Raw genomic sequence first — 12,747 nt, forward strand, 5'->3', positions numbered from 1 at the left:
CGGCTCGCGCCTGAGCCACCGTCCCCCGTGTCGCTCGCTATCATTAATGTGATGCGCGGCCTTACGGCTCCAGTGGCTGCAGGTTCCTGGGGCTCAGAGGTCACTAGGCGCTTCAGTGACCGTATCGACAGAGTCAGACTGGTTAAAATTCTTCTTTTAAAAATTCATTTTTTTATTTTTAATTTTTACTTAAAAACATTTTTTAAAATACTTTATGAGAGAGAGAAAGAGAGAGAGAGAGAACAAACAGGGGAAGGAAGAGGGAGGGGGGCTCCATCCCAGGGCCCTGGGGTCATGACCTGAGCCCAAGGCGGCTGCCTAACTGACTGAGCCCCCCAGGTCCCCCAAACTGGTTAAAACTCTCTAAGTTACCTTAGCTTAGCGTGCTCAGTGCATCCAGGGAAGAGTGGAGCCACAGTCAGGGTTCTCGGATTCCCAGAATTGTGGGGACCCCGGGAATGCCGTGGGCTGAGGATTTCTCGCTGCGAGGACTAGGAGGCAGGTAGCCTGGAGGTCTCGAGATGTCTGAGTGTGGAGCCCGCACCCCCACCTTGCTTGCTCCACAGCAGCCATCGTTCTTACTTAGAAGCCCTCACCGCTCGCTGAGGCTGGAAAGCTAGAAACTGCATTTCTTAGAGTCCCTTGCAGATAGGCTCCCGCCGGTCCCATAAACTGTGACTTGAGAGGCGAGATTGGCAGGCTTGCGGTGGGGGTGGCTGGCTCGAGGCGGTGCAGCGCCGTGACCTGGGGGCTCTGGATTCGGCAGCGCCTGCGCCCGGGGATATAGGCCTCCCGCTCCGGGCAGGAGGCAGCCGGTTCTGGGGCCTGGGAGTCCGTGGTGTCTGGGACACCAGCCGAGAGCGGTGCTCCCCGAATGAGAGGCGTGCCCTGGAGTTGTTGCAGGTTCTGTTCCGGATAACCACAGTAAGGTGACTGCTGGAACACCGCAGTAGAGCGGCTCAAGCCAATTTCTTGGTTTCCCAATGCACGTACAAGTTATGTTCACATTATGTGACAGTCTGTTAAGTCAATTAAAAAACACTTGAATTAACAAATATGTTATTGCCAAAAAAGAAGCTAACTATCATCTGGGCTTTCAGCAAGTCGTGATCTTTTTGCTGGTGGAGGGTCTTGCCTTCGCGTTGCTGCCGCCGCCCATGATCAGGGTGGCGGTTGCTGAAGCTTGGTGGCTGTGGCAATTCCTTACGATAAGACCGGAGTGAAGTTTCCCACGTTGACCGACTCTTCCTCTTACCAGCGATTTCTCTGTAGCAGGTGATGCTGTCGGATTGCATTTCACCCACAGCAGAACCCCTTTCAGAATTGAAACCAATCCTCTCCAAACAAGTTGATGTCATATTCTAAATCCCTTGTTGTCATTTCTACAGTCTTCACAGCAGCTTCACCAGGAGCAGATTCCATCTCAAGACACCACTTTCTCTGCCCTTCCATTAGAAGCAACCGTACATCTGCTCGAGGTTTCTCATAAGATTGCAGCGATTTAGTCTCATCTTCAGATTTCACTTCCAATTCTAGGTCTCTTGCTGTTTTCACACCTGCAGTTTCTCCCTCGCCCCAAGTCTTGACGCTCCAGAGTCCTCCAGGAGGGCCGAAGTGAACATCTTTCAAACTCCTGTTAATGTCGATAGTTCGACTTCTTCGCGTGGGTCACGGGTGGTCTTCATAGCCCCTAGAGTGTGACCCCCTCCTGGGAGGTCTTTGGTTTATCCTGCCCAGACCTGTCAGAGGAATCACTATCCATAGAAACTGTAGCCTTATGAAGCGCGTTCCTCAAACAGTAAGACTTGAAAGTTAAACTTCTTCCTCATGGGCTATGGAAGGGTGTTGTGGCACAGGCATGAACATCAGGCACACCTGATCGATCCATCAGAGCTCCTGGGCGACCCGGTGTATTGTCAACGAGCAGCACTATTTTGAAGGTTTGTTTTGTTTTTCCCCTGAGCAGTAGTTCTCAACAGTGGGCGTAAACTATTCCATAAGCCATGTTGTCAGCAGATGTGCTGTCATCCAGGCAGAGGCAGAGCAGATCTAGCATGATTGTCGAGGACCCTAGGGTCTTTGGAATGGCCAGTGAGCACTGACTTCAGGTCACCGGCTGTGCAGGCCCCTAGCGGGAGAGTCCCCCTGCCCTTTGATACTCTGAAGCCAGGCATCGACTTCTCCTCTCTAGCTACAAAAGCCCTGGATGACACCTTCTTGCAATGGAAGGATGTTTCGTCTACATCGAAAGTCTGTTGTTCAGTGTATCCACCTTCATGAGTTGTCTCAGCTGGATCTTAACCGGCTGCTGTTTGTAGGTCAGCGTTTGCTGCCTCACCTTGCAGTTTGGAGTTGCGGAGACGGCGGCCTCTTTCCTTCAGCCCCATGGACCAGCCTCTGCCAGCTGCATGCTTTTCTTCTGCAGCTTCCTCACCTCTCTCAACCTCCAGACGAGTGAGGAGAGTAGGGGCCTTGCCCTCCATCAGGCTCAGCTGAAGGAAATGCCGTGGCTGGTTTGATCTTCTATCTGGACCACTCAGACTTGGTCCACACCAGCCATAGGCTGTTTAGCTCCACCATCCGTGTGTCCACTGGGGCTGCACGTTTGATTTCCTTCAAGACCTCTTCCTTAGGATTCACCATAGCTAAGTATTTAGTGCCAGAGGTCTCGCTCTGGGCCTGTCTTGGCTTTTGACATGCTTTTCTCATGAAGCTGAATCATTTCTAGCTTTTGATTTGAAGTGAGATATGTAGGACTCTTCCTTTCACTTGAGCACTTGGAGGTCGTTGCAGGGTTGTTAACTGGCTCAATTTCAATGCTGCTGAGTCTCAGGGACTAGGGAGGCCTGAGAGGAGGGGAAGCGCTGGGGGCCGTGGCCAGTCCATGGAGCGGTCAGGGCACAACCGTTCCTTAAGTCTGCCGTCCTCTGCGTGTGACGCTGACACCATGGAACGATCACAGCAGTAACATCGGACACTGCTGATTGCAGACGTCATGGCAAATATGATGATGAGAAAGTTCGGAGAATTGGGAGAATCACCAAGACGTGACACAGAGACACCAAGTGAGCAAATGCCGCTCGGAAAATAGCGCCAACAGACTTGCTCAACGCAGGGTTGCCGCAGACCCTCTATTTGTAAAAAAGAAAAAAGTGCAATATCTGCAAAGTTCAAGAAAGCAAAGTGCAACGAAACCAGGTATGCCCGCATAGGTAATGAAATACATCTATTTCGTGCGTTGCGACAAGCATTAAAAACGGGGGGGGGAGGAACTCCAATAAAAAATATACAAAAAATAAAAATAAAATGAAAAAAAAGGAAGAAAGAGGTAGAGAAAGAGAACAAGACGGAATAAATGGGATAGCAAAAATATCCAGTTGTCCCTAGTAAACGCTGATCTGTTTTAGGTGATTTGTATCTAGATTTATATGAAGTGTGTGTACACACGGCTACATCCGCGGACCCCGAGTCACAGTGTAGAGTGTGTTTCTAGCCGAGTCTCAGTCACGGAAGCTGGAGCACATCTGGCCTAGAGCCGTCCCCCGTAATCCCTTCCTGTTTAAACTCTCCAGAAGCCCTCTTCTGTCTGTGGGGCATCTGTTCTCCTGCCCATCGGCGGCATGAAAGTGCGGAGATTTTCTTTTTTTTCAGGTTGTTAGTTGCAGAGAGAGAGATGCGTGGCATTTGATCCCACCTGAGAGTGTCTGCTCGGCTTTCCTGCAGGAACCCTCCCGGAGCTTCCTCAATAAGGACGAGTGTGAGGTGCGGTGTAGGTTGGGGTCCCCAGCATTCCCGGCCGCCGCCTTTCTGGGCCCATGGTGGGGAAGGGGGCCTGAGCCGCCGCAGCCAACTGTCGGGAGTCCTGCACCTGGCTCGGGGAGTGATGCCTGGGCGCAGCAGGTGCCCCGAGGGGCTGGTGGGGCTCAGCACCCGCAGGGGTGTCGGCGGGACGGAGAAGCCAGCAAACACCGACTGTGCAGGAAAGTTCCATGAGCACGCGGACGGACGGGACAGGGTTCAGCTCCCTCTGTCACTGCTCCGGGCAAGAGTCAGCTGATGGTCGGTGGCCGGTGGCAGGGGGGGACTTCAGTGCCCCACTGACTCTCGTGATTCCTTTTGATGAGCATCCACTTCGCCTTTGGCAGCCTGCTGCTCAGAGGCTTCCCCGACGGGCGGCCTGGTGACCCCGCACAGTGGTGACCAGGGGGGCCTGGGTCATGGGGCGATGGGTGCGGGACAGGTTCCCCTGCTTTGTCCCACTGCGTGTGCTCAACGCCACGCACGAGCATTACCCCGCCGCACCCTGGGCCTCACACCCCGACCCACGGGCTGTGGTCCCCACGACGGCCACCCAGCCTTTACCTTGGAAGCCTGTCCCGGGCCCCGCGGCCAGCCAGTGCCTGTCGAGCGTGTCCCGGTCTAGGGCCCATGTACCCGTGGGCCTGGCTGCCACCCTCCCTGGCCCTTGTCCCACGCGGGGCCTCTTGCATCCCCGTGGCCGTGCCTCCCACTCCTGGCACCTGCTGCCAGCCACGACCTGACCCGAACTTGGACCTCGACCCTGCCGGCTGGCAGTACCTCATCCCCCGACGGTGTGCACGCGGAGCCGACACGCGGCCACTGCCTCTGGTCCAGCCGGGGACACATCCCCCCGCGCAGGACACGTTCAGGGACTGGAGTCCCCATGGGGCACAGGGCCCAGCCTGCCCGCTGCCGTCGGGGGCCGGAGCCTCCTGTAATCAGGAGGGCTCGGCGCGCTCTCCGTACCTCGGCCAAGCAAGCGTGTGTGGAACCTCGGGGGGGCCGCACGGGCCACACAGGACGCCAGAGGGGCCCCCGGGAAGTCAGCCAGGGAGGGGGGACAGTCCTCCCTAGACGTCCGGAGACCTGCGGCGCTCTCCTTGGCCTTTGGGAGCCGACCTCTCCTCTCACACACTCATTTGTGCTCTTTGGAAAAGGAGAGCGTGTGTCCGAGAGAAACCTTGGTCCGACGCGGTGTCCGCATCACCAGGACCCGGGAGAACCGAGACGCCTCCACCGCTGTCCCTGAGCCCTGATGGCTGCCAGCGGTCCTGCCTGCGCCGTCGGGGTCGGCCCCCCGCCAGCACTGACCAGCGTCCGTCTGAGACCGTCTCATTCCGGAAGATTCCTAAACATACGATCATTTACAAAATAACGTTCACACGTGCAGCGACCGGGACACAGGATGACCGGGACACACCGGATGCATTATCGTCCGTTCCGTGTGGTCCCTTGAGGAGCTGTTCTCTTTGACTGAAACGTGTGTTCGAGCTTTGTTGTCACTGTTCAAAGGAGGCTGGGCGCCCCGAAGGCGCTTTCCCAGCTATTTCGGGAAAATCACTCACTCTTCTGTAGTCACACCTCATGTTCTTTACTCTGATCTCAACTGTATTAGCTTGATCACGTACCTCACTCATCACCAGGTCTGACACCAGACGATTTAGGGCTGTTTCCCCAAAATCAGATCAAATGATGAACATTTGCTAACAGTAAAGCTACTTTTTGAAAAGCAAGTGATGCAGGCCCCGAGAGTGATTTCTAAAGAGGAGCCGCAGAAGAGTTTGGAGGAACGGGACGAGGGGACGAGAGCACCGCTGCCAGGGACAGCTTTGCAAACTGGGACGACGCTCAGACGAGACGGAGTCCACACGGCTCTTATCGTCCGATTCCCAGTCCACGGGTGAAAATGCGCTCAGAATGAGGAAATGGTCCTAATGGATGAAGACTCTGGCCATTTCTTAAAATTTGGGGGAGAAACTACATCCTGCTGAATTGAAAGGAAGGTGAGTATGAGTGAAAACATCATTAAAAAAACTCCAGATGGAAAAAAGAAAAGCCAGAGGGCAGGAAGTATTTGGAACCACCTAAACCTAGATTGGAATCCCCGCTTTACCAGCACTTGTTTGCCACGTTGGGACTGGCTTTCCGCCTTTCCAGGAGACTGTTTTCACGTCTACACAAAGGTGGTCTGTTCAATCTCACGTAGGTGAATCATTTACTACAGAGCCTGGCAAATAGGAGAATTTTAGGTGCTTGACAACTGCCATCTTCTTTCTTTTCCTTGGAGAATTTAATAGAAAGACCATAGTTTAGTAGAAAGAAGACTCTCGGGGACTTAAAAGTCCCAAGTTCTGGTCCCAGTTAATTAGCCAGGCGACTCGAGCAAGTCACTCAAACTTTTTGGGGACTGGTTTTCAAAGTCCATTTGTAAAATTATATTATTTACTGTGGGAATTGATTTTATGTGTCAACATAAAATCATTTTAGGATTTTATGATTTTATGCTGGGTCATGATGACCAGATATTTGGTCAAACATCATTCCGGACATTTCTGTGAGTGTAGAATTGAAGTAAGGCACGTTGGCTTCCATAAATGTAGGTGGGCCCCATCTTATCAGTTGAAGCCCAAATAGAAAAAAAAAAAAAAAAAGACTGACTTCCCTCAAGTGGAAAGGAATTCTGCTAATGGATGGCCTTGGGACTTGAACAGCTGTATTAGCTTTTCCCTGAGACTCAAGTCTGACTGCCCACCCTGCAGGTTTGGACTTGCAAGTCTCCAGGATTTTGTGATCCAATTCCTTAAAATAAGTTCTATTTCTCTCTTTCTCTCTTTCTTTCTTCCTTTTCTTTCTTCCTTCTTTCCTTTCTTTCTTTCTTTCTTTCTTTCTTTCTTTCTTTCTTTCTTTCTTTTTTAAGATTTCATTTATTTATTTGAGAGGGGGAGAGCAAAGAGAGAACATGAGCAGGGGGAGGGGTGGAGGGGGGGGGGCTCCCCAGGGAGCCCAATGCAGGGCTCCATCCCAGGACCCTGGGATCATGGCCTGAGCTGAAGGCAGATGCTTAACCGCTGAGCCCCCCCAGGCGCCCCTATGTTTCTCTCTTTCTCTCTGTCTCCTACTGGTTCTGTTTCTCTGGAGGACTCAGACTCATACACCTCCCTCAAAGGTTTCTTTTTTTTGGCCGCAGAGAGGAATGAAGGAAGTCCTGCAGGAGCACAGCCTGCTATGGTCTGGATCACGGCACCAGCGTAGGGAGCACCAATTTCCTTTTGCCTCCCCTTGGCTTGCTGAGCCTCAGTTTTCTCATTTGGAAAATGAAGGAGTTAGACTCACTAGATAATTTCTAGAGCTGCTTCAGCTAGGAACATTTAAGTACACGAAACTAATTGCTTGGGCTGCAACATTCAAATACAGTCATATCTAAATTGGGCTTCTGCCAAGGAAGACGGGCATGTGGGGTGTACAAAGACTATTTATGTAGAAACAAACCCATTCAGGGGTGTGCAAAGAGCTAGGGGGACTAAAGGGGAACTCCTGGCAGCCCTATAAATATTTTTATAAGCATAGATGCTTTCTCAGTGGTTGGGGGAAGCAAAATATGATCTCTTCCTCTATGCAGGAGTAACTGGGGAAAGTACCTATTTTACCTGTCAGCGCACTTATGTGTGTCTCCGTGCACACAGTCAAGTGACTGTGGAGAGAAGAGACTTTGATGGGTTCACAAAACCTATGGCATGAGGACGAGCGACAACACTAACTTTGGATCTCTGACAACTTAGGGTCCGGTACGATCTTTGTTAGAAGGGGAAAAGGAGTGCCCTAGGTTGTGTCGTAACTACATTCTGAGCAATTCATCAGAAAAGTTCCCTGGAGTATTCCAGGACGTAAGTGTTATCTCCTTTCTTAACCAGTGGAGTGGCTGGATACTTAAACATACCGGCTGGAGTACTCTGGGTCTTTGAGTTTTTCGATGAAATAGTCGGAGAGATCCTCCGTGAGCTCTATGGTGCTGTGTAAGGGTAAGTGGTTAAGTGGTTATTATTCTTACAATACACACTCAAGTGAGACCCCTACTCTGAGGCTCAGGTGAAAGCGGTGGGGCTGAGAGGGCCTCCTTACCCACGTTCGAGTTCCATGGCTTCTTTCCGGTGCACACAGGGAGACCTTGTCAGGTAGGCCAGCGAGCAAAGTTAGCAACTGCTCACCCAGCTTGAGCTGAGAGGCTCAGACACGGCTTCTTGCTCATCAGTCCACCTGCCCACAGCCTGTCACCTGGGCCCTGGGCCACCAGCCTCTCTGCTGCTGTGCACCACGATGCGTCCAGAGCCATATCCGGCACATTCACGGTCATGACAGCTCATCGCTTAAAAAGATTCAGGGCCCCTCCACTGCATGTAAGGTAACATTCAGGTAACTTTGCATGGCAGACAAGGCCTTCGAAATACACGGCTTCAGCCCTCTCTCAGCTGCGACGACTGCCCGCGCCGTGGCACCATTCTAGGCTCTGGTCTGTCAGCTTGCAGTCTCCAATTCCATGTGTCCAGCAAGTATGTGATGCAAGCCTACTGATGGGTTCTCCGTGCCGGGGCCGTAGCAGTAGATAAGCCAGCGCCTGTGTCGCAGCCGGAGACGGATGGTGAGCATCACACAGCAGGTTGGAAAGTGATGAGAACTATGGGAAAAGGGAGCAAGACAAGGGGACTCAGTTGTGCTGAGAACGGGAACGGGGCTGCATTGTATTGGGGTGACCCAAGTAGGACTCTGGGAAGGTGAAAGAACGTTCCGATTATGTCACAGTATTACGATGACGCCTGGCTGACCGAGGAGCAAGGCATGCAAACACCGCCCGGAAGAGCTTCCGCAGAGGCAACGGCCACCTCCGCACACGGAGCGGTTACCGGAATCTGGAATGCGAGGAAGCAAGAGGGGAGGAGGACGTTGGGAGGGGGTAGGTGATAGGACCATCCAGTAAGTTCTGGAACGTCGCCATGGGGCCTTTGGCTTTGACTCTGAGTGAAATGGAACGCTGTTGGAGGCTTTTGTGCAGGAGTGACATGACCTGACAAAGTCTCAAAGGCCGCCTTCGGCCGCCGTGCTACGGACGGACTGGGAGACGGGAGTGGGGAGACCAGCTGGGAAGCCGGCGGGGTAGTCGGGTAAGAGAGGACTGGGGTTTAGGCCAGGGTCCAGCAGCGGCAGTCGGGGTGGCCGGATCAGGGGTCGGTTTTGAAAGCTGAGGCCACAGGATTCCTACGTGAGGTGCTTCAGCATTTCGGGGGGGACAGAAGATGGGTGGGGGAAGCAGCAGGGAGGTGGGAGGGTCCAGCTCAGTGAGGGGGTGGGGGAGGGGGAGACGGCGGGAGAGATGGCATCCTCCATGCGAAGGGAAGGGAAGAACGTTGATTTGCAGAAGGAAGCAGCGATGGGCGACAGCAGGCGCTGCTGATGCTGAGCGTGGCTCCGCGGAGAGGACGGGGTGACGGGCCTCCTGGGGAGGGGTCTGGGCCGACGCGGGGCAGACACAGTCGTGAGGGGCGGGAGAGGATGGAGGAGAGGACCTGGACCGTGCTCACGGTCACCCTCCGAGTGCTGCTGGGGGGGGGGGGGAGACAAGTGAGGTGGAGGGAGGGGTCCCCGGGCGTGGGGTCGTCCTCCAGGGGCGGGCAGGGCATCTGGAGCCCAGCAAGGACAGAAAGAAGCACGGTGACCCCCACAGATTGCGATAAGCCCTTACAGGCCACGAGCTGGGTCGCGGGAGGGAGGGCGGTGGGAGTGACCCCTGGAGCGGACCTGAATACTGCTAAGGGCTGTATGATCGCGTCGCCCCCAGTCTGTAGGTGGAAGCCCCCTCCCCAGCGTGACGGTCCATGCGTGCGGGACCCTGGGGAGGCCTCGCGGGTGGGGTGCCTGCCTTTGCAGACAGGGCCTGGGCGCTGGGGCGTCTGCGCCACGTGAAGACACAGTAAGGCCTGCACCTGCGGCCCACGAAGGAAGCGGCTCTGAGCGGCCCTGGCCTGCGGGCACCTTGGTCTCAGGCTCCCAGCCCCGGAGCTGCGAGAGAGAAACGTCGCTGGCTGCTGGGTCGCCAGATCGGAGCCCGGGGGCCGCCGAGGAGCCGGGCCGGTGGGCAGCGAGCCTCGCAGCCACGGGGGATCCGCTTCCAGGGCAGAAGCCTTCGGGTAGGAAGGGTGGGGTGGCGGGACAGGAAAAGGAGGTCTGGTGTGGCCGGGGCGCAGGAGCTGGGGCAAGGCGGCTTAGGTCAGGCGTGCGGGCCTGCGCGGGGGCAGAGGTGCACAGGTGACGGTGGCTTCGGCCAGTGGTGGCAGGTAGGTGGGGACAAGGGCGTGGGGGGCGGTGAACAAGCTGGGAGATGGGATGTGGTGACGCAGAGAAGAGAGCACGGAAGAGAAACATCTAGGAGGTGTGGGTGGGGGTGACGGGGTGGGAGCAGCGGACCGGCTGGGAGACAGGCATCGAGGAAACCTTGAGGGAACGGGCTTCAAGCAGGGCGAAGCTGGGGCGCCCGGGTGGCCGTTGGCCGGGCGTCCGACTCTTGGTTTGGGCTCGGGTCGGGCTCCGCGTACTGAGGACCCAGCACCCAGTACCGCCCACGTCGGACGGCAGCTGTGCACCTGCAGATCTGCCCGAGGTTTTCTCTCTCTCCCTCTCCCCGCTCATGTTGTCTCTTTCTCTAAGATAAAATAAATCTTAAAAAAAAAAAAAAAAAAAGTTGGAAGCTGTCAACCAGCTGAAGCGCTGCTGAGAGGCGGTGAGGAGCGGGGAATGGGGCTCGGGCCCCCGAGCTCCTCCTACCTGCCCTCTTCTCTGCCTTTCTCCTTCCTTATTTGACAGGTTGGCAGCGGCTCCGCGCCTCCGTTTGTGTTCATCTTTGTGTCCCCGGGCCCCGCACGGTGCCTGAGGGAACGGGGTCGATTCACCAAGAGTCCCCAGCTGGCAGTACCCCGAGGAGGGGACACCCGCGGTGCCTGGGCCTGAGATCCGCCGCCGGATGCCCGAGTGCGTGCGGGGGGCCTGGGCCTCCTGCCAGGGGACCCGCCGACCCGGGCCTTCCTCACAGGCTGGCGAGGCCCGTCCCCGGGCCGGCCGGGTGCTCCCGATGGCGCAGCCTGGAACCCGGCTCACCGACACACAATTAGCCAGCTTTTTGTCTTTGGATCTGCCTGGAAGTGAGTCACATGCTGGAAAAAACCTTCTGGAAACAAACGCGGGGTGGGGGGGGGGAAGTAGGTTAAGTCACTCCAGCGTTTTCTTAGATAACATGTGGATCTGCTGTCCCGTAAACGTTGAACAGCACGCATTTCCTCAGCCTCCCTCCGACAAAGACCCAGGGGGATTCGTAAGCCTGACGATTCACTCATTTTCTCCAAGAATTTTATTAAATGCAATTTAGAGGAGATAAAGTTTCTTGTCTTTTGTCTTTCTATTCACTTGAATAAACCCGAATCACCACTGGGGCAGGATAAATGGGCTTCCAGAAGACTGCAGCCGCGGCCGCGGGCCCCCCGAAAGTTGGCGGGTTCAAGGCTTGAGTCCCAAGGCCAGCCCCTCCTGTCCGCTCACACCTTGCTCACACCTTGCTGGGCTCCAGGGTGCTTACAGGGCGCCAGGCTAGGGGACGACAGGCCTGCGGGACTCCGCAGCTACCCCCAGGTCTTGGGGTCGGGGAAGCTCGTCCTCAACTCAGCTAAGACTGCACCGATGAGACTGATAAAGGCCACGCTCGGTGCTGTATTAACTAGAATGTTTTGGTGTCAAGTCACAACACCAGGCAAGCCAATTTAAGTAAAGAGAGCCTGTTGTAGACAATACTGGGTGGTCCCAGGAAGCCCGGCGGCGGGACCCTATCAGGGACCCAGCACCCAGTACTGCCCACATCGGGCTCTCGGGGCCTCCCGGCTCTGCTCCCGCCTGGGTGTCTGTGTCTCTGTCTCTGACCTCTAGGGCCGGCTCTGTGTCAGGCTGCTCTCCCCTCCACAGGACGGGCAACAAGGTCATGGAGGAGGTTCCCAGCTTTATACTATCTTGCAGGTTGGGGGAGAAATGGGCTTTTCCGCCTCCAGGTTCAAAATTCCCCAGGAGGCTTCCGATTGGACCGGCATGCTCAGCTCTTGGCACCCCCCCACCTGCCGACCCCCCGGGCAAGAGGCCGCCAGGAGCCCCGAGGCTCGCAAGGAGGCTGTGGACGTGCCGGCCCCGCCCCACCTGCGGCACAGACGCGTCCCCCCCCCCTGCCCCGCCTGGGTCAGGGGCGCATCCCCTCCCCCCACCTGGGGCACAGACGCGTCCACCCCCCTGCCCCGCCTGGGTCAGGGGCGCATCCCCTCCCCCCACCTGGGGCACAGACGCGTCCCCCGCCCCCCCAAGGTGGCTCCTCTTGGGGCTGCAGGTGCTCGGAGCGGGGAAGGGCCCGGAGGCCGTGGCTCTGCAGGCACCGCCCGGGCCCCGGGGGCGTCGCTGGGCTAAGCCAGGGAAGGCCTGGCTGTCAGTCCGGACGGAACCCGGCTTTCCTCAGGGCCTCGTGACATGACTGAGGGGGTGGCGGCCCCGCTTTTCACCCATGAGGGTGCAGAGAGGTCAGGGACCCGCCCGCGGCCACACGGCTGGGCTGGGACGCGCAGGGCGGGGTTCGCAAGCGGCGGGGGGCGGGGGGCGGGGGTGCACAGCCTCCCTGCGCCTTGAGCCCTCGGTGCTCCACAAACACAGCTGGAGCCCCAGGAGCGGGAGGGGGAGGGGAAGAGGGAGGAGGGGCGGGAGGGGAGGACAGGGAAGAGGGGGGAGAGGAGGAAGGAGAGGAGGGGGAGGGGAGGAGGAGTGAAGGCGGGACAGGGAGAAGGAGAGGGAAGGTGAGGGGAGGACAGGAAGGATGTGGGGGGGAGGAAGGGCGGGAGAGGGGAGGAGGGGTGAGAGGGGGAGGGGAGGAAGGCC

At 56.5% G+C, this 12,747-nt stretch overlaps 1 long non-coding RNA gene across 5 annotated transcripts; it reads left to right on the forward strand.

The window, feature by feature from the left end:
* Nucleotides 1-6,816: 6,816 nt before the first annotated feature.
* Nucleotides 6,817-11,216, forward strand: LOC144302743 (uncharacterized). 5 transcript variants are annotated; one of them, XR_013369778.1, is made up of 4 exons: nucleotides 6,817-8,437; nucleotides 8,599-8,957; nucleotides 9,212-9,980; nucleotides 10,654-11,216. It is a non-coding gene; the product is annotated as an uncharacterized LOC144302743 (long non-coding RNA). The 5 variants fall into 5 exon arrangements; XR_013369780.1 differs by having other exon boundaries at nucleotides 6,823-8,957; nucleotides 10,654-10,818; nucleotides 10,880-11,216; XR_013369776.1 differs by having other exon boundaries at nucleotides 6,818-8,957.
* Nucleotides 11,217-12,747: the final 1,531 nt, after the last annotated feature.

The sequence above is a fragment of the Canis aureus genome, chromosome 31, assembly GCF_053574225.1.
Source record: "Canis aureus isolate CA01 chromosome 31, VMU_Caureus_v.1.0, whole genome shotgun sequence".
Classification (NCBI taxonomy): Eukaryota; Metazoa; Chordata; class Mammalia; order Carnivora; family Canidae; genus Canis; species Canis aureus.